General features: G+C 43.4%; 1 protein-coding gene across 3 annotated transcripts in view; it reads right to left on the bottom strand.

The window, feature by feature from the left end:
- The window catches only part of Cdc42se2 (CDC42 small effector 2), a 69094-nt gene extending 47257 nt beyond the window's left edge, over window positions 1-21837 (bottom strand). For 2 of the 3 annotated variants that reach the window (XM_041665423.1, XM_041665424.1), the window contains exon 1: window positions 21689-21837. The gene's annotated coding sequence lies outside the window, so the exon portion shown is untranslated. The remainder of the gene's footprint in view (window positions 1-21688) is intronic. The other variant, XM_041665425.1, reaches the window with a different exon arrangement.
- Window positions 21838-22769: the final 932 nt, after the last annotated feature.

The following is a 22769-nucleotide window of genomic DNA, read 5'->3' as shown; positions in this document are numbered from 1 at the left end:
TACATGAAGCTACACTTAACCATTTCTCTATCAAAAAGTATTTCACTAACCATAGAAAACTCTAAGATTAAACAAAATATGACATACCTCTGCAACAGAATATTATGCACTCATAAAAAGAAATTAAGTAGAGCTATATAGTACATGTATGTATGCCTTAACACATACATACATATGTAAAATACCCAGTTACAAAGGGTTCTACACTGTTAGTGGACGGGCAACTAAGCAGTCATTTGGTCAACAGTCTAGCACGTCAGAAGTATAAAAGAGGTGGCACACAAATGAGTGTCTTACAAATCCATCCTAAGGTACAGGCGCACACACAAAGACAAATGAAGCATATCCACACAAAACCTTGGCCAGGCATGCACTACCTGCCTACAAAAAGAGTCTGAGCAACCCCTATGGGTGAGACTATCGTACAAATTTCATAGCATAGTTACACGAACCTCAATGAGATGCTTACTACACTAGCTGCTTGTCTACAAAGCTGTAGTCATGTTACAGTCCTGAGTACTGCAGGCAATCATAACACGGCAGAATTTGTCACTTTTGAGATAGGATCTTCTGTAGCTCAGGTTAGCCTCAAACTTGTCATGTATCAGAAGGATGTCCCGGAATTTCTTCTGATCCTCATGGATATGTGGTTCTATGCTGTGCTGGGAACCCAACTTTGTGCATACTTGGCAAACACTGTATCAACTAAGCTACACATCCAGCCTTCACAACAATATTTATATACCTAAACATAAAAAAAATAGTAAAAATCACTGTATAGAGAGATATTTCTAGTTTTATGTATATGGGCATCTTGTCTCCATGTGGTCTGCATATCAGAAGAGAGCACTGCATCCCACAGGACTACAATTATAAATGGTTGGGAGCAGCCATAAGAGTGCTGAGAATTGAACCCAGGAACTCTGGAAGAGGAGCCAGTGCTCTTAACAGCTGAGACACCTCTCCAGAACCTAAAAGGATGTTTAAAAATATAAATACAAGACCTGCTGAAGGGTCTCTAGCCAGCCCAAGCATGGCAAACATGGCTCTGGCAGCCTTGCCTTCCTCCCCCTACACCCTCTGCCTTGTTAAAAACCATTAGATTACATCCCTAAAACTAGCAACCAAGGTCTATCCCCCTTATCTGGCCACTTCCTCCTCCTGAGGCTGACTACCAAGGTCTAGATATCAAAGTATTAAAGTGCAGAAATCAAAAGCCCCTTTTGGTTGCCCTAATAAATATGCCCAACCAGAATTACACACCTCACCCTAACATGGGTTTCCCCTTTTACCTTTATAAACTGCCATTCGCCTATGGGCCACGTGTGTCTCCTCTCTATCCTGAGGCAGTCCTTTGTGTCCTGTCTGTCCCCCCCCACACACACACACCTTGGACAAATACTTTCCCCCTCTCCCTTGTTCCCTTCCCCCCACCACCTGTCATCTAACTCCTGTCTTTGTCTCTTATTCCCTGCCCTCTGTCCCTTTGGGACAAATAAATCTGCTTTGTGCTGAGAACTTGACCTTGGGGTGTCCTGTGCAGACCACCAGTCCCTTCACCTGCAAAGCTTCTTTGAGCAAGAGCCTCCTTTCCTGGGTAGGTGTAGTGACCGCCCCTCATCAAAGAGGCCTCTCTACAGCAAGGAGAGAACATCACAGAGAACCACAAATGAGCACAATCCAGAGACTATGAGTAACCCAGCCCCAATGGGTACTCTCTGTCACCGCTCCCACCTCTATGGCTCAGAATATCAGGGAAGAGGAGGTGGGAAGCTTATGTAAGAGTCAGAATACGAGGAAGTCGACTGTGAAACAGTCTCTCCCAGAAATGGCTACATAAACAAGATGAAAACACTGGCAATATCAATGGTCAGCTTAAGCATAAGGGGGAAATTTTGAAGTTATTAGTCAGCTTTGAAACCATATACATAAAAACAGCCTCAAAGGTGATTTTTTTTGTTGCTGTTTGTTGTTGGTTTGTGTGTGTGCGCATGTGTGTGTAACAATAATAAAAAGGAGCAATCAACTTGAAAGTGGGAGGGGTTGAATAAGAGTAGCTAAGAGGTACTGGAGGGAAGGAGGAGTGATATAATTCTATTTCAATTAAAAGTTTAAAAAGTAGACCAAGTGTAAGGGTGTACACCTTTAGTCCCAGCACTCAGGAGGCAGAGCCAGAGACAGACAGATCTTGGAGTTCGAGGCCAGCCTACCCTACAGAGTGAATTTCAGAATAGCCAGGGCTACACAGAGAAACCCTGTCTCAGAGCGGGAAAAAAAAAGGTACACACACACCAGACCAATGAAACAGCTAAGTGGGGCTGGGCATTTGACCCAAGTTCCATTCCAGGAATCCACATGGTGAAAGAAGAGAATGACTTCTACAAGTATCCTCTGACATCCACATGTATGAGTGCACACACATATACATAAGCAAACAAACAAGCAGATAAATGTGAATTTAAAAAACATACTGGGCTATTTTTGTTGTTTTTGAGACATGGTCTCACTATGCAGCCCAAGTTGGGGTCTCAGCAATCTTCCTGCTTTGCCACCAAGTATTAGGACTACAGGATGGTGAGCAAGGTCTGCACAGTCTCCCTCTGAGGGTCTTTAGGAGCAACAACACACACACAGCTGTCAGTTCTGATGAAAACAATGCCTTCTGGAATCTGAGATCCTACCTGAAGCTCTTTTACGCTTTACATGTTTTACATATAAGCAGAAGGACTATTCCTCATGATGAAAAGTATACATTTATAGTTATATAAATATATAGTTTATGTTAGCAATTGTTATGCACCTTACATAACTGTGTGTTCTATACCTGTCTATGACCAGCAGCACAGCTTTGAATCTCAGGACTGTGGATTTGAGGCCCACGTGGGGTGCCAGGTAATGTGGGAATGAACTCGAGATTAAGTCTGGCTTATTAAACAGGCACACAATAAAAAGTATACTCACAACACAGAACGAAGCCCTAACCGTTGCTGCTGCTTCAGCTGCCGATCCTCTCATTCCCACGGTAGATCATGGAGGTCCGGGGAATGTCACCAAGCCACCACTGACAGTGACCCTCCACAGTCCAAGAGCAAGAGTCCTCCCCACAACCCCTGCCTTTTATTGGGGTATCTGGGCCACGTACCACCAGAGAAGACCATGCCCATTGGACCAAGACACCCCAATACAATTGACTGTCAGACTAAATTCCCACAACACTGTAGCCCTGGCTGTCCTGGAACTCATTCGGTACACTAGGCTAACCTGAAATTCAGAGATCCACTTGCTTCTGCCTCCTGAGTACTGGGATTAAAGGTTTGCACCACCATGCCCAGCTTGACATCAGATACTTTTTTTTTATGTTTTGGGGAACAGGGTTTCCCTGTATTGCCCTGGCTGTTCAAGAACTCTCTGTAGACCAGGGAGGCCTCAACCTCAAGAGATCCAGTCGCCTGTGCCTCTCCAGTACTGGGATTAGAGACAGCATGTGCCACCACCACCCAGCCAAAGTCAGATACTTTTTAAGTCACAAGACCCACTCTCATTATCAGGGAGATTAAACAGTCATCACAAATACGTAGAAGCTCACCTAAATTTCACATGCTTCTAGTTTCCTGACCCCAGTGAACTTTCAAGAACTCCCAAGACATTTTAACACAATAGGTACAACAGAAAGGAAATGGAATGTTATTAACATCTTCCACAAGCCAAGTGCACTGGGTGTCACCTCATTCCCAAGAAACCTATTATCCTTTCTTAACTGAAAACAAAATGGAAACCACCAAGGGTAAGAGGACTTGCCATGCCACGTCCCAGCACCTCCCAAGCTCATTGGCTAAAAACAGCTGCCCTTCAATAGCCGTTCTAGCACTTGTTGTGCCATTGATGAAAGCCTCTATACCAGGGGTTTTCAACTTGTGAGTTGAGATCCCTTGGGGGCCAAAGAACCCTTTCACAGGGGTCGCATATCAGATAGGTATTTACATCACAATTCATAACAGTAGCAAAATTACAGTTATGAAGTAGCAATGAAATAATTTTATGGTTGGGGACCACCACAAACATGAGGAACTGAATGGGTCACAGCATTAGGAAGTTTGAGAAGCACTGCTCTCTATATAGTATATACCACTTTCACAAAAACAAGGCTAGTATTCATCAAATAAATGTAGAAGGGACAGTGATTTCCAAGGAATACAACACAGATGCATGCGTGTGCACATGTCTTGATCCTACTAGTTAAAAGACTCATAGAATATCGAAGAATGTAAGAGCTGGAGGAGGGGAGGCGTGAAATACCGTCTTCCGTCGCAGTCAAGAACTCACTGTGTCTGTGGTTACCTCAACAAGGCCAGTGAGCACCCACGGAGCAACACTAACAGGACTCAGTGGGTTATTATCACAAAAAGGAGAGGACATGAAAAAAGACGGGGAACATGTGATCAAGATGTATTGTTTTTAATGTACAAAATTGTCAAGGAGTATGTAAGGGCAATTTTAAAAAATAACAGGCCAAAATTCACTCTCAATTTAAACTTTAAAAAAACAGCAGTATTTTAAGCATCAAGAAGTATGGAATAATTCCCAAGATTTTTCTTAAATTTAGCTAGTTAGTTGTCTGTGCCTTCCAAAAGACAATTGCACATGTGTTCACAAACATGTCGTGTTTCTAGGGACATTCTCACGGGACTGTCAGTCCCTACTACAGACAAGAAATGCACTATTTCTCAGTAGAAAAAGCCACATTAACAACACTTTGTATTCTTCTTTACCACATAAGAGATAGTTTGAGCAACATCTGTACAACCAAGGAAGTAGCACAAGAGTGAGAAAACGGCTACAGAGGAGACAAAGACTGCAGGACTGTGAACAGGCTGTAGTGCAACACAGAAAAAGATGGTTAGGAAGAATAAAACAGGAGCAAGAAATTAGCAGTCCATCCCAAGTAGTCAATCACGCTGGTAAAAGACTGGTCATTTAAATCGTACAACCCTAAGGGTTCTTGTATAGCTGTAACCACTGCTACTTAAACATGCAAACATCTTCAAGATGTTGGCAAGATTGGAACAGTGGTTTCCTGAGAACGCGTGCGCGCACGCACACACACACACATCAGTGACTCTCCCACAGGTACTTCTACATGTATGAAAGAAAAAAACAAGTCAAACTCTAATGTAACAATTCTTATATGCTAAACTTTTTCTAAGAACTCCTGACATAAAAAGTATAGCAGTAACTAATGAAACTATCAACAGCAGATAAGTGCATTCCAATACAGACTTAAAGGTCTTTGACTAAATACATCTCTGAGTCTGAAATGTATGACTCAATGGTAGAGTGCTTGCCTAGCAAGCACAGGACCCTGCCAGAGTCTGATCCCCAGCACGGGAGGTGTGTGTGTGGGGGGGGGGGGTCTTCTAGAATTACCTTTTTTGTCACATTTATTTACTTATTATATGGACACACATATACACCATGATGAAAATGTGGAAACTGGAGGGCACTTGTGGGAGATGGTTCTCTCCTTCCACTCTGTGAGTCCTAGGAATTGAACTCAGGTTGTCAGCTTGGCAGTAAGCACTTTTGCCTATTAAGCCATCTCAAAGGCCAACTATAATTATTTTAACATTAAGGCAACACCAGACGAGGCAGACAAAAACGTATGAGTTTATCTTACAACCTTTATTTTATCCTAGGGCTATTATTAAAGTAATCCTACTGTATATGGAATCATAGTTTTTGTTAGACCACATAATATAATCAAGCCACTGTGTGATAATAAGAGTGTCCTTAAGAAGAAAAAATAACACTACTAGCCAGGCCTGATGTCCTAGCACTTAGCTAAGTGAGGGCAGGAGAACCAGAAGCTCAAGATCAGCCACTACATAGGGAGTTCAAAGTCACCCTCTGGGGGGAAAAAAAGCTTTTAGAGGTTAATTCTTGTCTTGAGGTGTTAGCCACAATCTACTCTCCATAAACACAAGACAGAAGAGAAGAGAAAGAACATGAGAACCCTGAGACAGGGTCTCTCTATATAGCCTACACTGCCCCCATTCTCTTTTTTAAGGTTTTCCTTCATTTTCATTCAGTATTACAGAATATTTGCATGCTATGGAATAGTAGAGGACCATAGCTGAGAGTTCTTCTACGAAGTCAGGAAAATGTTTTTTTTAATGTTCTCAAGTCCTTGTACACATAACAGGGACTGACTCCAGTCATTCCTATCTCGTTCCATAAAAGCAAGTCTGGCAATTCTTTTTTCCTTATCGTCACTATTGAACCCACAGAAATACACAGTGGACACTCCAGGGATGAGTCCACTATGGTGAGGCCAGGAAGACTCTTTTCCCCCCCAAGATAGGGTTTCTCTGTAGCTTTGTAGCCTGTCCTGGAACTAGCTCTGTAGACCAGGCTGGTCTCGAAGTTACAGAAATCCACCTGCCTCTGCTTCCCAAGTGCTGGGATTAAAGGCGTGCACCACCACCACCCGGCTCCAGGGAGACATTTGATCCACATCTCCACACCATGAAATACACTTTGAACCCTACCCAGCCCCTCCAAGGTGACCCGGACTTCCCTCCTTCCCCATACTCTTGATGCTCCTGCCTCAGCACCGCACCAGTCTAACACAACTTTACCTGCAGCTTTACCCTTATCCAACAGATCCTCTCTCATTGAATAAAAAACAATGCCTTTTACGGTGGTGACATTTTGGCTAATAGCCAGGCAGAATAGAGCCAGGTGGGAAATCCAAGCAAAGATAAAGGGGAAAAGAAGGCAGAGTTGGAGAGTCACCAGCAGCTACCAGGGAAGCTGTGAGGTAACATGTCATGAGCTTCATGGTAAAATATAAAATACTAGAAATGGGTTAATTTAAGTTGTAAGAGCTAGTTAATAATAAGCCTGAGATAACAGGCCAAACAGCTTGTTATTAACATTAAGCCTCAGCAGATATTCAGAAACTGGTGGGAGGGAAACAACGAGTTATACCTCACATGGTTATGAAAATCAAGTCTAGATTGTGACCACATACTAGTTCCACAAAACAAATAAGTGAAAATATAAGTTATTACATATTAAATTAAAAATACAAAAATGTTTAAATTAGTTAATAGAGAATTTATATTCGCGCAATAATTCACTCAAGAATTTCTAAGCCACCTATTTCAAACTTTTACCTAAAAAGTTGCTTTGCTCAACAGAAAATGATGCCTATAGCTTTAGTAAGATTTCTTGTCTCAGCAGAACACTGAAAATTGACATGTAATTAACTCCACTGGCATCCTCTTTTCTCACTAAACTTAAGTTGCAGTTTAAAATGCATTTCAGAGACTGGAGATATGGCTCAGTAGGGTAACTGCCATGCAAATGCTAGTCTCCAGCAGTCCAAAAAAGAAAGCACTCACAGACATCCCAGCATTTTTCATTTAAGAACACAAATATATACATCCATACATTACATACTACTCAAAAGTCAACATACATTACTGTAACTAGCAGCTAATACACCATGAAAACACAGGACTTTTATGTGGTGGCACACCACCACTCCGCCCTCACGTCCCCACTCCGCTTTTGAGAGAGGAGTAAACAGGAAGTGCCGTCTGACACGTATAGTCATCAACTCAACTTCTGTGCACTGAAATTACCCCCTAAAACTCTGAGAACTGCCTGAGCTTTTGACAAGAAATGGTAACAATACTGCAAGAAGGGACTGGTGAGGTAGTCCAGTAAAATGTTCCGCATCAATCCCCAGCACTCATAAAATCCATGCAGTAACACACACCTATAATCCCAGCACAGGGACTGCAGAAACAGCCAACCTGGGTGAATCTGCAAAGGCCAGGTTCCAGTAAGACTGTCTCAAACAGGAGGGAGTAGAAGGAAGCTCAAGGAACAACATCTAGAGGGTAACCTCAGGGTTACACACACGAACATACAAAAGACTACTGCCAAGGTTATATAAGTGACAGCAATTGCTTTTCTTTAACAAAAGTTTACCAAAAAGTAGAAAAATGGTGATGTATTTATTGGCTTTCAATCTCATTTCAGCCCACAGCTCTGGTAAAAAGCATAGTACAACATAGTCAAAGCTGGAATGTGTAAGTCCGTGTAAGTCACCAACACTCAGCCTTCAAGAACTGCATCTTGAATTAAGGGCAGTGCTGGTGCATGCCCTTGAGCCCAGCACTTGGGAAGGAGAGGCAGGCAGATCTGAGTTTAAGACCAACCTGATCTACAAAGGAAATTCCAGGACAGCCAAGGCTACACAGAAAAAGATCTGTCTCAAAAAACAAAACAAAGGGGAAAAAAGAAGGACAAATGTCGCAGAATTATTTGTTTACACTGTGAAGATGTGTCTTTGCCAAAGCACCTGCTGATTGGTTAATAAAGAGCCTAATGGACAATAGCTAGGCAGGAAGAAGTTAGATGGGACTTCTGGGGACAGAGAAGCTGTGGAATATTTGTTTAAAGATGCAAAGATGTGTTGTATTTTTTATGTTGTGTTTAACTCTGAAGCTGTGTTACTTTGCCTGTCTAAAACACCTGATTGCTCTAATAAAGAACTGAACGACCAATAGCTAGGCAGGAGAGGGATAGGTGAGGCTGGTGGGGACAGAGAATAAACAGAAGGAAAAGACCATGAGAGAATCAAGAAAAGGAGGAGAGGGGAGGCTGTGCCAAGGGTCAGCCACCCAGCAACACAGCCAGACATGGAATAAGAAGGAAAGAAAAGCTATACAGAAAGAGAAAGGTAAAAGCCCAGAGGTAAAAAGTAGACAGGAGAATTTAAGAAAAACTAGCTAGGAGAAAAGCTAACCTAAGATTGGGCATTTGTAAGTAATAAATCTCCATCTGTGTATTTATTTGGGAGCTGAGTGGCAGGCCCCCCAAAGAGTTAAGGGAGGGAGGGAGGGAGGGAGGGAGGGAGGGAGGGAGGGAGGAGAAATAAAACAACTACACAGAGAAGACTCTGGGAAGAAGAAAGATAGGGTTGCCAGCCAGATGCAGAAGAAGCAGGATCAACAGCATAGAAATGAGGTAACAAACTTCATGAAAGAACGTAGATTAAAAATTGTGGGTTAAGTTATAAGAGCTAGTTGAGAACAAGTCTAATCTAAGGTTAAGCTTTTATAATTAATAATAAGTCTCATTATTTGCAGACTGGCGATCCTGATGAGAAAGTACTACATCGAAATATGCAGTGAGTACCCTCAGAGAGTTTAAAGTGAGCCAGGTGTAGTGGCTCATTTCATTTTAGCACTCAAGAGGTGGAGGCATGAGGATCTCTGAGTTTGAAGTCATCATGGTCTACACAGTGAGTTCCAGGATAGCCAGAGCTACATACATAGTGTGAGACTCTGTCTCAAAAAAAAAAAATAAATAAATAAATAAATAAAACCCAAACAAACAAACAAAACCATTTAAGTTTTGTCACCTCCTTCCAGATCACGTTCTCATCTCTGTATTTCTTTGTCCTACTTCTCTTCATTTCTTCTGCCCCTTACCATTTGTAAATCTCAGTGTGTTTTCACTTTCATATCAAAAATAACTAGTTTCAAACTTACTTTTTCCTCTTGTATCTTGTTTATTTCCACTAATTCTTTATAGGACTAACCTTTCAGCTACAGAAACGCCCTGTTATTTAGCAAATGTGAGCACCTTCCACAGTCACCCACTGTCCAGATACTGAGATGCTCCAGAAAATGAAACAAAGTTGTATCCCTAGGGGCACAGACAGCACAACTGTTTACTATGGCCAAGGAATTCAAAGAAGACTAGAGAGGAGTCCGCCAAGGAAAAACTAGAACTTGAGCTCAGGGCAGTACAAACAACAGAGGGTCTCATAACCTCTGCAGTTACTCTGGTTTTCATTTTCTGTAACATAGAGAGCCACCTGTTGCAATTGCTTCTGTCCTGTGATAAAGCAACTCTGTCCAAAAGCAACTCTGGCTCATTTACCAGCTCCTGCTTGAGTTTCTGCACTGACTTCCCTCAGTGATATACTATGACCTGGAAGTATAAGCCAAATAAGTCCTTTCCTCCTCCCAAGTTACCTCTGGTCCAAATGTTATCATAGCAACACAAAGGAAACTAGAACACTACTGAAGGCTCTTCAACATAGAAGTAAAATAACTAGGCTTTCAGTTTAAAAACATGACCTGGCTGCTCTGCTGGAAACAAGACAGGAGAAGCAGGAAGAGAATGGTTGCTTAGAGAGTGACAGGACTTGAAGATGGCAAACTGGGTGTATTTATTTCTGAGTGGCATGTGCCTGTTTTTGCAAAGGATCAAGCACTGGGCCTTGCACATGCTTAGCAAGCACAGCCACCAAGCTGTATATCCCTAGAGGCCCTGCATTTATTCTTAACATGGCTTTTAAGATAGATAAAATGCATGTATTTCACAACACCTTATTTGAATTCAATGTGGAGTACCAAGAGGGCCTACTAGGTCTTCAGCCAAAGGCACTGACAAAAATGACATTTAGCAAGATGAGGAAGACTAGAATGGAAACAATGATTAGGGAAGACGAGGAAGGAAAATGAGTTTAATTGTGATGCTTGTTAAACAAGAGAAACCTATTAGCTATCTAGTTAAAAAATGTTGAGTAGGCATATGGATCTACAAGACTGGAGGTTAGAAAAGGATTCAGACTAAAGATAAAATTCTCGGATTGAAATACATGGTAATTCTCACTAGATAGGATGAGATCACAAGAGTCTAAATATAAATACATCAGAGGTCTAAACATAGAGCCTGGGAACACTGCCTTTTTTAAAAAAAGCTAGGGCAATAAAAAGGAACCAGAAGAAGAAGCTGAAAACACACAGTTTTATCCAGAAAGCGAAGGAAAGAAAGGCTTCAAAGACAGGATTATCAGTCAAACCAAATGCGGCCATCTCCACTGAAATCAAAAAGGAGAGAACTGACTAGGGAGCCTACCACTAAGGCTACTGCTAACAACCTTGAAAAGAGCAGCTATGGCAGACTGAACAGGTGAGGCTCCGGGAGAGACAAGCAATAACTGTTAACCAAGAAACACAACTTTTTTAGAGCAGTAACTAAGGAAAGAGATGAACACGTTGTGGAGAAAGGCTTTTTAGAAGATGGGAGATTTTTCAGCATATCTACATATGATTAGAGTGACCCAGTGGAAAGAGGACAAAGAAATACAAGCTGGATGAGATGGAAGAGTGGAGCAATCAGTATTCTTGACCAAAGGAAAGAACATAAGCAAGAGTGGAAGCAGAAAAAGACGACATAGATGTGAGCAGATGTAAAATAGCCAGGAAACGTTTTCTCTCTGCTTTCATTCTGAGTATACAAGAAACAAGGTCATCAGCTGGAACGGAAAAAAAGGGGGGCGGGTGCAAGAGATGATGCAGAGGTGTACAGTCGTTTAGGAGAAAGAAAGCACTGACCAGGGGAAAGCACTGGGATTACAGACTGTGTAAGCATGTAAGGCTGGTGGGGCCGTGGGCATGAACTGAGAAGAACTTGGAATGGTCCAGGTAAGAAAACTGCTATAAAGGTTGTGGGTGAGTGTGGTCAGGTGAGTGCAATAACAGAAGGATGGAGTGTAGAGAGAAAACAAAACAATAGTGGACACGCTGGGTTCAAACCAGATGAAGAATACTCAAGAGACATTATGGAGAAAGGGGCCTTGACAGCAAAACGATGCTAGCAGCAATGGACTGTGAGTTCCACACACAGAGAAGTACCCTGAAAGTGGCATTACCAAGAAGGTGGGAAGGGAGGATGTTGAGACCCCAGGGAAATGCTGAGATCTATGCTGTATGAAGTCAATTTAATGGACTATACTTAGTTCTATTAACATGTTACTCAGCTAATTTAGAAGCTAACATAAAACTCCTCCTTCAGCAATACTGAGCACAGTAATTAATCCCAGCCTCGGTAGAGGGTGGTTCCCGGGCATGGAATATCCAAGACTACCACTTAACTATATTCCTAGGGCCAGATTCATCTAACAAACTACTCGAAACAAAAATGGCAGATAACAACTGAACCAACTACTTAAAAACTCATCTTTTCCCCCAATCTCTAAACAGGGGAGGATACCATTACTGAACAATTGGCAACATTATTTATAAAACAAAGAAACAAACAAACAAAAAATAAAACCACCAGATATGACCATCTTTAACCACAGCACTCAGGAAGCAGAAGCAAGCAGAACTCTGCGAGTCCAAGGTCAGCCTGGTACACACCAGCCAGAGCTACACAGTGATAACCGTCTCGAAAGAAAAGAATATAAGACTAGTTGCTGATTGACAGGCACTGGAAGATTTTATTATCTAAGTGCCTAGAAAAGCTACACACTCTTCACAAGACCCAGAGATCAATCTGCATGGAAGGCTTGATGGCGCAGTGAGAAAGAACCCTTGCTTCCACTTAAACCATATCAGGTGCCATCACTGGAGAGACCAGTTGCATAGAGACCTGTGATTCCCCACAGCAGGGAGGTATATACACACACGCAGTGCTGGACAGAGTCCAGGTTCATTCTGCTTTCCTATGCAAAAGGTCCCAACAGAAGACTGAGATGCAGCTCAATAACAAGTGCTTGCTTCACACCCAGGGCACCCTGGGGTCCATCCCCAACACTGGACAAAAATAATAAAGTCAAAGTAATGACTTGATAAACCAAATAAAACAAAAATGAGTTTTGATACACACTTTCAAAAATTCTACTATAAAGACGTCATAAGAAATTGTAGCATGAATCTCTAGATCAGTAAACAAATTTGGTCAGGACTCCAGTTCAGAATCCCCTTTGTATGGGACAGCAAACCAGCTTCAGTTAACATCTGCTAGGAGGACCAGAAATTCAAGGTATTCCTCAGCTACACGAGTAGCTGTAAACCAGCCTAGGCGCCATTGAGACCTGTTTCAAAACTAAATGAATAATCAATCCATCTATAAGAAGTCAAAAATAGGGGCTGGAGAGATGGCTCAGCGGTTAAGAGCACTGATTGTTCTTCCAGAGGACCCAGGTTCAATTCCCAGCACCCACACGGCAGTTCACAACTGTCTGAAAATCCAGTTCCAGGGGATCTGATACCTTCACACCAATGCACATAAAATAAAGATAAATAAATCATAAAAAATAAAAAAAGAAGTCAAAAATAAACATTTTCAATTTTTTTTAAATCCTCTAAGAGAACTAGCAGAATGCTCAGCATTAGTTGCTCTTGTAGAGGACCTGGGTTCAATTCCCAGCACCCACATGAAGATTTACAAGCATCTAAAACTCCAGTTCCAGTGGATCCAATGCCCTCTTCTGGCCTCAACAAGCACCACACACACGTAGTTCATGTACATTCATGGAAGCAAAACACTCAAACATATCAAATAAATCTAAGTATATTTGTTTTCTCTTATAAAACCTTAATAAAAGGCTGGAGAGATGGCTCAGTGGTTAACAGCACTGGCTGCTCCTTCCAGAGGACCCGGGTTCAATTCCCAGCACTCAAATGGTTGCTCACAACTCCAGTTCCAGGGCCTCTGACACCCTAATCAGAAATACATGCAGTTCAAACACTAATGAACATAAAAATTAATTATTAAATTTTAAAAAATTAACAAAATGTTCTAGTGTCATCCTCAAGCAAATAAACATTTTCATGATTAAATGTAACCTAAACTTAGGCCAGCCATGTGACACACACCTTTATTCCCAGAACTCAGGAGACAGAGGCAGATGAATCTCTGTAATTATTTTAGGGCTTACAACTGAGAAAAGAAACGTCTTCTAAATATAAAAACCACTCTTACAAAAAATGAACTACTGCCCCCAACCGATACACATCCCCTTTAAAGACTTGAAAACAAGTGTATAAAGATTTAAAAGGGATTAATGGAACAAGAAGGGTTAAACCAAAATGGGTGGAGGGGGCAGGGTAGAGGAGAAAAATGTAGATAACCTTTTCAAAAAGTCATATGAAAGCCTATTGTTGTAGAAGCTTCTTAATACATACTCGCAGGGGGGGGGGGAAGTGGGTGGGGGGAGAATGAGAATGTCCCTGTAACAGGACAACAATGCCCCTACTGGACACTTCAAGCTAACAAATAAAGAACCCAGTGCAGGGGGGAGGGGAGGGGACTTGGTCCTGCCACAAGGAGGTGATGGGACAGACTTAGTTGCCTTCCCAAGGGAGGCTTTACCCTCTCTGAGGAGTAGATGTGGGGTGGGATGGAGGAAAAGGAGAGTGGGAGGAGAAAGGAAAGGAGAACTGGGATTGGCATGCAAAAAATAATAAATAAATAAATGTTATAAAAAAAGATCCACGTTGAACTATGAGACATGAAAATAAATAACACCATTGCCAATGCTATTGGCTACCCTCCAGAACTTGATGCTAAGACTCTATTGCTGATGAGCCACAGAACATGGAGATATTAAGTTGGTATTAATCTGGACATTTCATCACTACTAGTTAGCTTTCATAATTCCAGAAGGTACTATGAATGCTACTGGAACAGAAAAGTAGTCATCAATCTTACCAACTGTGAGCCTTTCAAACAACAATAACAAGTCTGGCAAGGACATTATAGGAGTAATAAACCACTTTCTAACTGGATTTAAGTCCTGCTTCATAAGATGAAACCCGTACCTGGCACCACTACTGTGGGTTAAGAAATTGTGGCTGCTCACAGGCACTGGGGGAGAACCCACCACTATTATTCTGCTAAATGAACAAAAGTATTAAACGAACTCCTAATAACATATTGTTACGCCTATACATTAATGCATCTCTCATCCCTCATCAGAGAAGCTTCTATCTGCAGTAGATGGTGATTAATACAGAGACCCACAAGTGACCCAGGTGCAGAGAATAAGAGACTACAGAATGTTCAGCCCTAAAAGACACATCTGCTCCCAAGGCTCAGGGATCATTTCAGAGGAACGAGTAGAAAGACTAAGATCCTGAGGTGGTAAGTGAGCACAAGGAAACAGCGTCGTCAGACATAGGCAAGCAGCTCCGCACACAAACTCACAGTAGCTGTCACCGCACTCATTAAGCCCAGTGCAAGCTCAAGCTAGCACAAAATCCCAGCATGGGGAGCGGAGGTGAACATGAAGTCCCACTCCTAGCAGCTTCTAAGAGAGGGGAATCAATTTCCCCTAAGCGTTGTCACTAGTCACCAATCAACAGGTCATACACTCATGACTATAGAGGCAAACCAAATTAGACTTGGTGGGGAGGGAAAAAAAGTTGAGTTGATTGGGAAGGGGAGTGGGCATGGGAGGGGAGGAAAGGAGTGAATATGTCAAAACTCAATCGTGCAGAATTCTCAAAGAACCAATTAAGGCAGGGAAGGAGGGAGGGAGGGAGGGAGGGAGGGAAAAGAAAAAAGGGAAAAAATCTCCACTAACATTTCAACATTTCAAATATTCTAACAGTTACAAATAAGATCATCCTGAGATCCAAAGAAAAACTCAAAGATAGGGTAGTACTTTGAAAACAGTATTTTTTTAATATACCAAAAATTATGAATCCTTATGTTCTTAGCAAAGTTGTTTACCATGTTTCAATACTGTGTCAATAAATCTGAAGCTATTATTTTTTTTAAAAAATGTGTATATATAAACATTTCTAACAATTTAATTTTTATTCAGCATCTTAGCCGTTTCCAGTGCACTGGGAGCTATATCCAGCAATCGCGCTGTGAACTTTTCATCTGAAAAACATAAATTCCCTACCCATCAAGTTACTCTTCATCAGTCGCTTCTATATTTAATTACTTTATTTTTATTTATTAATTGTTTCAAAGTTACTTGTTATTATTTTTACATGTATGAGCATTTTGCCTTCATGTATGCTTCTGTGCCATGTGTGTGCACTGCCTTCAGAGACCAGAAGAGAGAGGGGCATCTGATCCTCTCTGAAACTGGAGCTACAGACAGTTGGTAGCTGCTGTGTGGGTGCTGGGAATCAAACCAGAGTCCTCTGGAAGAGCAGTCAGTGCTGCTAAACTATCTCCCTAGAACCAGACACATCTATATTTAATAAGTACTTTCTGCCAAGGAATTCTACCTCCTGTTTATTCTACCTTTTCCACCTCCACCCTTTCCTCCCTCTTCCCTCTGTTCGCACACATGCACACACTTGCATACAAGTACACAGACACATTCAGACAGAACAGTTCATCCTCTGACCTCATGACCCTCACCTTCTCTTTCTGAACACTGCTCACATTTACAGAAGAAATGCAAATAGCGTAAGTCACAAAGACAACCCACACACGCACACATACAAGCTGCTGTTCAAGCCACAGTGATCCACCAGCCCAGGTGACTGTCCATCTGGAACTCTCAGACAGGAAGGAGCCTTAGGCTCAAAAGCATCTAGAAGAAATCTCTTGAGTAACAATCACTGGTTTCAGATCTCTGTGGGATTATTAAATAACCAAATAAGAGTCCTCCTTCCATCGGCCATGGGGAACTAATGTAGACCATACTCTTGTGGATCAACCCTTGAGCAAGAAGCATTTTTTTTTTTGAGACAGGGTTTTACTGTAGCTTTGGAGCCTGTCCTGAACTAGCTCTTGTAGACCAAGCTGGCCTCAAACTCACAGAGATCTGCCTGCCTCTGCCTCCCAAGCACGGGGATTAAAGGCATGTGCCACCACCGCCCATCCTGAGCAAGAAGCATTTTATATCAGATATCACCACAGTCTGTTCAATGCTCTTTACTGGCTCAGTAATCACTTACCTTAATGTTTCTTACAATACAGGGTAGTCATGGTATGTTATCTAATAACTTCCTACAAGAAATAACGCTTCTAAAACTATCACAACTCTCTAGCACTAAAACTTGAGGGGTTACTTATACTTATTCTATTGGTCCTAAGAACAACCACAATGAAAGAGTGAACAGCCAGTAAGTCAAAAGTCAGAAAGTTCTGTTTTCAGGTACTCACAACTTCCTTTGTTACTCCTAAGAATAGCCATAAAAAGCTAACAGCCAATGTCTAAACTTGGAAAGTCCTATTTGAATGTTTGCACAGTCTACACAATGATAAAATATTTCAGGCACTGGTAAGTCACAAGGACTGACTAACTTCAAAAGCTAACTGTAAAAGCCGTATTAAATCTTCATTACCTTGTAATGAGGGAGAGAGACTTTGCAGAACATTAATTTGAACTTCTGACGGAGTCAAATATCATTCAATGATGGAGACATTCTGCAAAATGTATCATTAGGTGATTCCCTCACCATATGACTATGATAGAGTATACTTTATGAAAGCCCAGACACTACAGCATTCTGCAGACTGAAACTATATAGTGTATACCCCCATATAACTCTTCCTACAAGAAATATAACAAAGAACTGACAGGGCTGGAGAGATGGCTCAGCAGTTAAGAACACATATTGCTTTTGCAAAGGAACCAAGTTTGATTCCTAGTACCCACATCTGGTGACTCACAACTACCTGGGGATTCCATCCCCTCCCCTGGCCTCTGCCAGCACTTACTTTCACTGATGTGCACATACTCACACCCAGACACATAAATACACATAATTAAAAATAAAAACAGTGACCGGGCAGTGGTGGCGCACTCCTCTGTAGCCCCAGCACTCAGGAGGCAGAGGCAGGGGGATCTCTGAGTTTGAAGTCAACCTGGTCTACAGAACAAGTTCTCATAACAGCTGGGGCTACACAGACAACCCTGTCTCAAAAAATAAAATTAAAAAAAAATTAAAAATAAATAAAAACAGAAATCTTAATTTTTATTACTTAACTGTTTGTTTTTAAAAGAGAAACTAAGGACTGGGGAGATGGCTCGGCTGTTTAGAACACCAGGTTGCTCTTGCAGAGACTCTAGTTTAATTTCCAGCACTTATTTGATGGCTTGGCTTACAACCATCCAAAACTCCACTTCCAGGGAACGACACCCCCTCTGACCTTCATGGGCACCAGGCACAAGTATAGTATATATACATACATGCAGGCAAAGCATTCTTATACCTAAAATAAAATCTAAAAAGAATTTTTAAAAGAGAAAGAAAGGCGCTGGAGAGATGGTTCAACATCTAAGAGCATCAGCTGCTCTTCCAGGGGACCTGAGTCCAATTCCCAGCAACCACATGGTGGCTCACAAACATCTATAATGGATCCGATGCCTCTGGTATGCAGGGGTATATACAAATACAGCACTCATATACACAAAATACATGAATAAATTTGTTTAAATCTTTAGAGAGAGAGAGAGAAAATAAAACTATCATTATTCTACCAATAATATGTAGGGCTACTTGTATTATTGCTACAAAAAAAAAAAAAAGCCCCCACTGGAAACTGAATCACTACATACCTAAAATCGGAACGTTCTAATCAAATGTATATTCACTTATTGTTACTAGGAACAGCCATAAAAATTCAAATCTTTTTACCAGAAAGTCATAATGTGGCACATAATTTCACTGCTTTTAAACTCTACATGAAAATATAAAAACAAAATGAAAACGAGTTAGGGCTGCAACTGAGGTGGAACACATGAGGCTTTGGTTCAATCTCACCCAAAAACAACAACAACAACAACAGACAACAGAAACTTCGTTCATAAGGAAGGCAACACTACTCTCTACCTCTTTCTTCATGGCGATGTGGCAGTGCACCATGCACCACTGTCCCTTCTTCTACACAGCACTGAGGGATCCAAGCCAGGGCTTCATGCGTGCTAGGAAAACTCCACCATAGTCTTCGCCATTTGGGTTGGTTTTCGGAGGGGGTTGGTTGGTTTTTGTTTGTTTGTTTTGTTTTGTTTTTTTGAGGGGGCTATTTTGTTGGTAGGTTTTATTTCGAAATAGGGTCTCATGTAGCTTAGGCTGGTCTGGAACTTGATACGCAGCCAAGGACAACCTTTAACAACTTCTGATCCTCCCGCCTCTACCCCCACCTCCTCAGTGCTAGGACTGCAGGAATGTGCCCCAATTTACGCAGTGCTGGGGCTCAAGCTCAAGGCCTCATGCATGTTAAACACACTGGCAACTAAGTCATATCCTCAGCCCACATCCTTTGTTGTTGTCCCCAGGCTCTGTTCTCTGGCTCTGTCTGGCCAGGAACTGGCTATATAAACCAGGCCGGCCTTAAACTTCCAGAGATCCACCTACCTCTTACCTCCCAAATGCTACGATTAAAGGTGCACACCACGATGCCGAGCCCACACCCTCATTTTAAAAAGCAGTTTTATCATTCCGAGCTGTCATACTGGCAGGGAAGTCCAAACAGCACGATATATTATTACTAAGAATCCTTCTTCTGTCAACACTACCTGGTCAATAGTATAGTCTTTTTAACAGGCTAACAGGGAGCCAAACCCCTTCTTTTGTGGTACTGAAGATGGAACCCAGAGCGTAGTACATGCATGCTAGGCAAGTGTAAGCCACGACACCAGTGCTGTTGAAAAGAAATGAACTAAAATAAGGTGACTAAAATATCCAAAAGAAAATAAAGCTACCAATGTATCTTCAAGCACTTGGGGTTTTTTTGCTTTTGTTTGTTTCAGTCGATTATACCTCAAGCTGGCCTCAAGTTTGCCAAACAGGCCAAAGAGGGCCTTGAACTCATGATCCTTCGTCCAGCCTCACAGGTGCTGGCATTAAGGCTCAAACTATCACACCAGTTTGCAGTGCTGGTGACTGAATGAGGTTTCATATCAACTAACCCACATTCCCTGCCCATCTTTGAAGATTTTTTTTTTTAATTACTGTTTTGGAATCGTGTCTATATGTCACCTATGTTCAAGTGCTCCATACAGAGCAGAAGAGGGCGTCATATTCCCTGGAGATGACGTTCCAGATAGTTGTGAGCCATCCGGTGTGGGTATTGGGAACTTAATTCCAGTTCTCTAGGAGATCAGTAAGTGCTTGTTTAACCACTGGATGGGGATTTTTTTTTCCTTTTGTAGCTCAGGCTGGCCTGGAAATCACACAGACCCACTTTGCCTCCTGAGTGCTGGGCATGTGACACCACCACCACCCAGGGTTGTTTTGTTTTGTTTTTTCTTCTTAATTAAAGAAAATGTTATGACAAAGATTCTTACTGAAACACATCTGAAATCACACTATCAATAAAAACACTGCATCCAAATCTAGTTCAGAGGAGGAAAAAAAAACACCATCTTGTTGAAACCACTCTTCCTGTCACTTTAAAATCTACACGGATTTTTATTAAGCGGACAAATGAAACTATAACCCAATAATCTTAGCCTTAAAGAGTTACTTATTAACTTTCAAGTAGACTGCTGTGAACTAACACTTCCTGAAGTTCACCAGCCATCTTTACTAAATGAAGTGGGGCCGAGGTTTGAGGCAGTACTCATTTGCTACTTGGACACCACAGAATGAACTCCATGCTCAAGCTTAAGAGAGAAATGGCTTTGGGCTCTGTCCCTTCCACAAAGAGCATCCAACAGCAGTCTCTGCGCTTCATAGGTGTTCGGCGATGTTTACCCACCAGGAAGACATTAGGTCCCTCCCCTAAAGGTCAGAGCTCTCTCTGGCTCGTACAGATTCTCAAGACCCTCAAAAGCACACACGCAGAATTACTTCTACGAAATAGAAAGCTAGGCCTCAAAACACACCCCAACACCTTTACAGAAGGTGTTTCTCACTTTCAAAGAAGATGAGAAATAGGGCCTGTCAAGCAACAGAAAATTGTAAACCAACTTCTCTCAAAACCCCACATCTCAAGCGCACTGTCTACAAAGCTGGTGATAATGATTGAAAAAGTTACCAATAGTGTCCGTGGAGCGGCAGTCACCAACGTCTTTCACCTGAGTCAAGAGTTGTGTGCCTAATCTTACCAGTAGGATCAGCTGCTCTGCCTGGTGACTCGAGATTCATTCATTGCACCAGTATTTTATTGAGCACGTATTATACGCTAGGTCCTCTAATAAAGCATTTACATTTTTCTTTTTTCTTTATGGCGGGCGGGGGTACCGAGCATTGAACCACTGGGGGCCTCCGGCGTGCGAGGCAAGTTCTCTGCCACTGAGCCTCACTCCCAGGGCCAGAACGTTTCAATTCTGAGCTCCGCGCATCACCACCAAACTCCTCCGCGAAAGGTTATCAGCAGCAATCACTGCTGCTGAAGAGGAATTCCCGGGGTTACGCGAAATCAGCCGGCCAGGGGCTGCTCCACAGCTCGGAACGCGACGTCAGCGAGCCGCTACCTACCACACCCGTTAGTAATGCTCACCACCACCACCACCACCACGGCTGCGAGCTCCCGGTGCAACAACCTGTAAGAGTCGCGGCGGCGACTGCGAGGCGGCGGCCCGGCTTCCTCTCCCGGGGTCCCCGGCAGGCCGGGCGGGAGTCGGGGTCCGGGAGCCCGGCCGCTCCGAGCCGGTCTAGACTGGAGGGGCAGCGGGCTGGGGGAGGGGTCCTCCGCAGAGCCTCCCCCGTCGGAAGGGTACAGGCTACGGTGGAAGCCGGCCTCCCAGAGAATGAAGAGCACCACACGCCGGTCCTCGCGTGAGGACCTCACCCAGACCTGGAAAATGGAGCCGCCGCAGCCGCAGCCCCAACCCGCAGCCCCGATCCGCAGCGCGGGGAGGCCCGGGCCGCCCTCACTCTCAGCCTTCCGGACGGCGGCTCTGTACTTGGCGCCTCTGGCCGCGGGGCCACCGCGGGGCCCTTTCCACACTCACCGTCGCCTTTGTCTCGGTCGCCAGCTCCGGCCGCGCGGCTCCGAGCGCCCGGCTCCGCCGCTCCTAGGGTCTCCACACACCGCAGCTGCACTCCCCGCTTCGGGCTCCGCCCTCCCGCCCAGGCTCGCGCGCGCAGAGGCGGAGCCACAGACGGTGTGTACGGCTGCGCGGCCACGCCCCCACCGCAAAGACCCGCCCTGACCCCCCAGTAGGCGGGCTGGATGCTGCGAGGCCCCGCCCAGTGAGGGGGCGGTGAGCCCCCCCCCCCCAAGGGGATGCCAGGCGCGCGCACAGAGTGACCCGCTGGGTGGGCGGTGGGGAAGATGGAGAACCCGGCCGCGGGCCACAGCCCATTCCCATCTAGATGCGGCAAATGGACGCGCCTGGCAAGCGGGGGCGCTGCCGGGCAAGCAGGGGCGCTGCGGGGCAGAGCTGGCCAGCACCAGGTGTCTCTCAGCTGGTAGCAGTTGAGAATTCTTTGCCTCAAACCCTCGGTCACGTTACTTTTAAGGAATCAGAATCACTGACTCACTGGCGGGCATAGAGACAAGAACATCTATGTACCTGTCATTTGAAATATGTGAAAAGTGTCCAGTGACTTCTTGTGGAATCATTTTTTGGTTTGGTTTTGTTGTTTGAGACAGGGTCTCTTTGTGGCCCCGAATGGCGTCAGACTCTCTAAGTAGTTAAGACTGGCCTGGATCTCGTGATCCTCCTGCAGCCTCCTCCCAAATGCTGAGATTACAAGTGTGTGTCACACATGCCTAAGGTCTTTTGGGGTAGAATCCTGGCTGACTGGAATTCACAGGAGTCCTCCCGCCTCAGCCCCCACATTCTGCTTTATGACTACATTAGTTGTACACTTTATGTACCCAGAAGCAAGAAAAGAGTGGAACGTCTTTCACTTGAAATCTAGCAAGACATTCTCAGAGATGGAGCCAGCTGCCCATCGCGATGGATAGGCATTTTCTAGCAGTTCAGTCTCAAAACGGGAGTACCGCTTGGTTCCTCTCATTCTCATTTTTATATCCATTCTGTCAATAAGAGAAGTTGGTATGGTTCAACGTTCAAAATAAACCAA

Source organism: Microtus oregoni, unplaced genomic scaffold (genome assembly GCF_018167655.1).
Source record: "Microtus oregoni isolate MIOR12 unplaced genomic scaffold, Mior012 000015F_ref0000493, whole genome shotgun sequence".
Taxonomy (NCBI): domain Eukaryota; kingdom Metazoa; phylum Chordata; class Mammalia; order Rodentia; family Cricetidae; genus Microtus; species Microtus oregoni.
The sequence above is the reverse complement of the archived record's forward strand: the minus strand, read 5'-3'. Positions and strand labels throughout refer to the sequence as shown.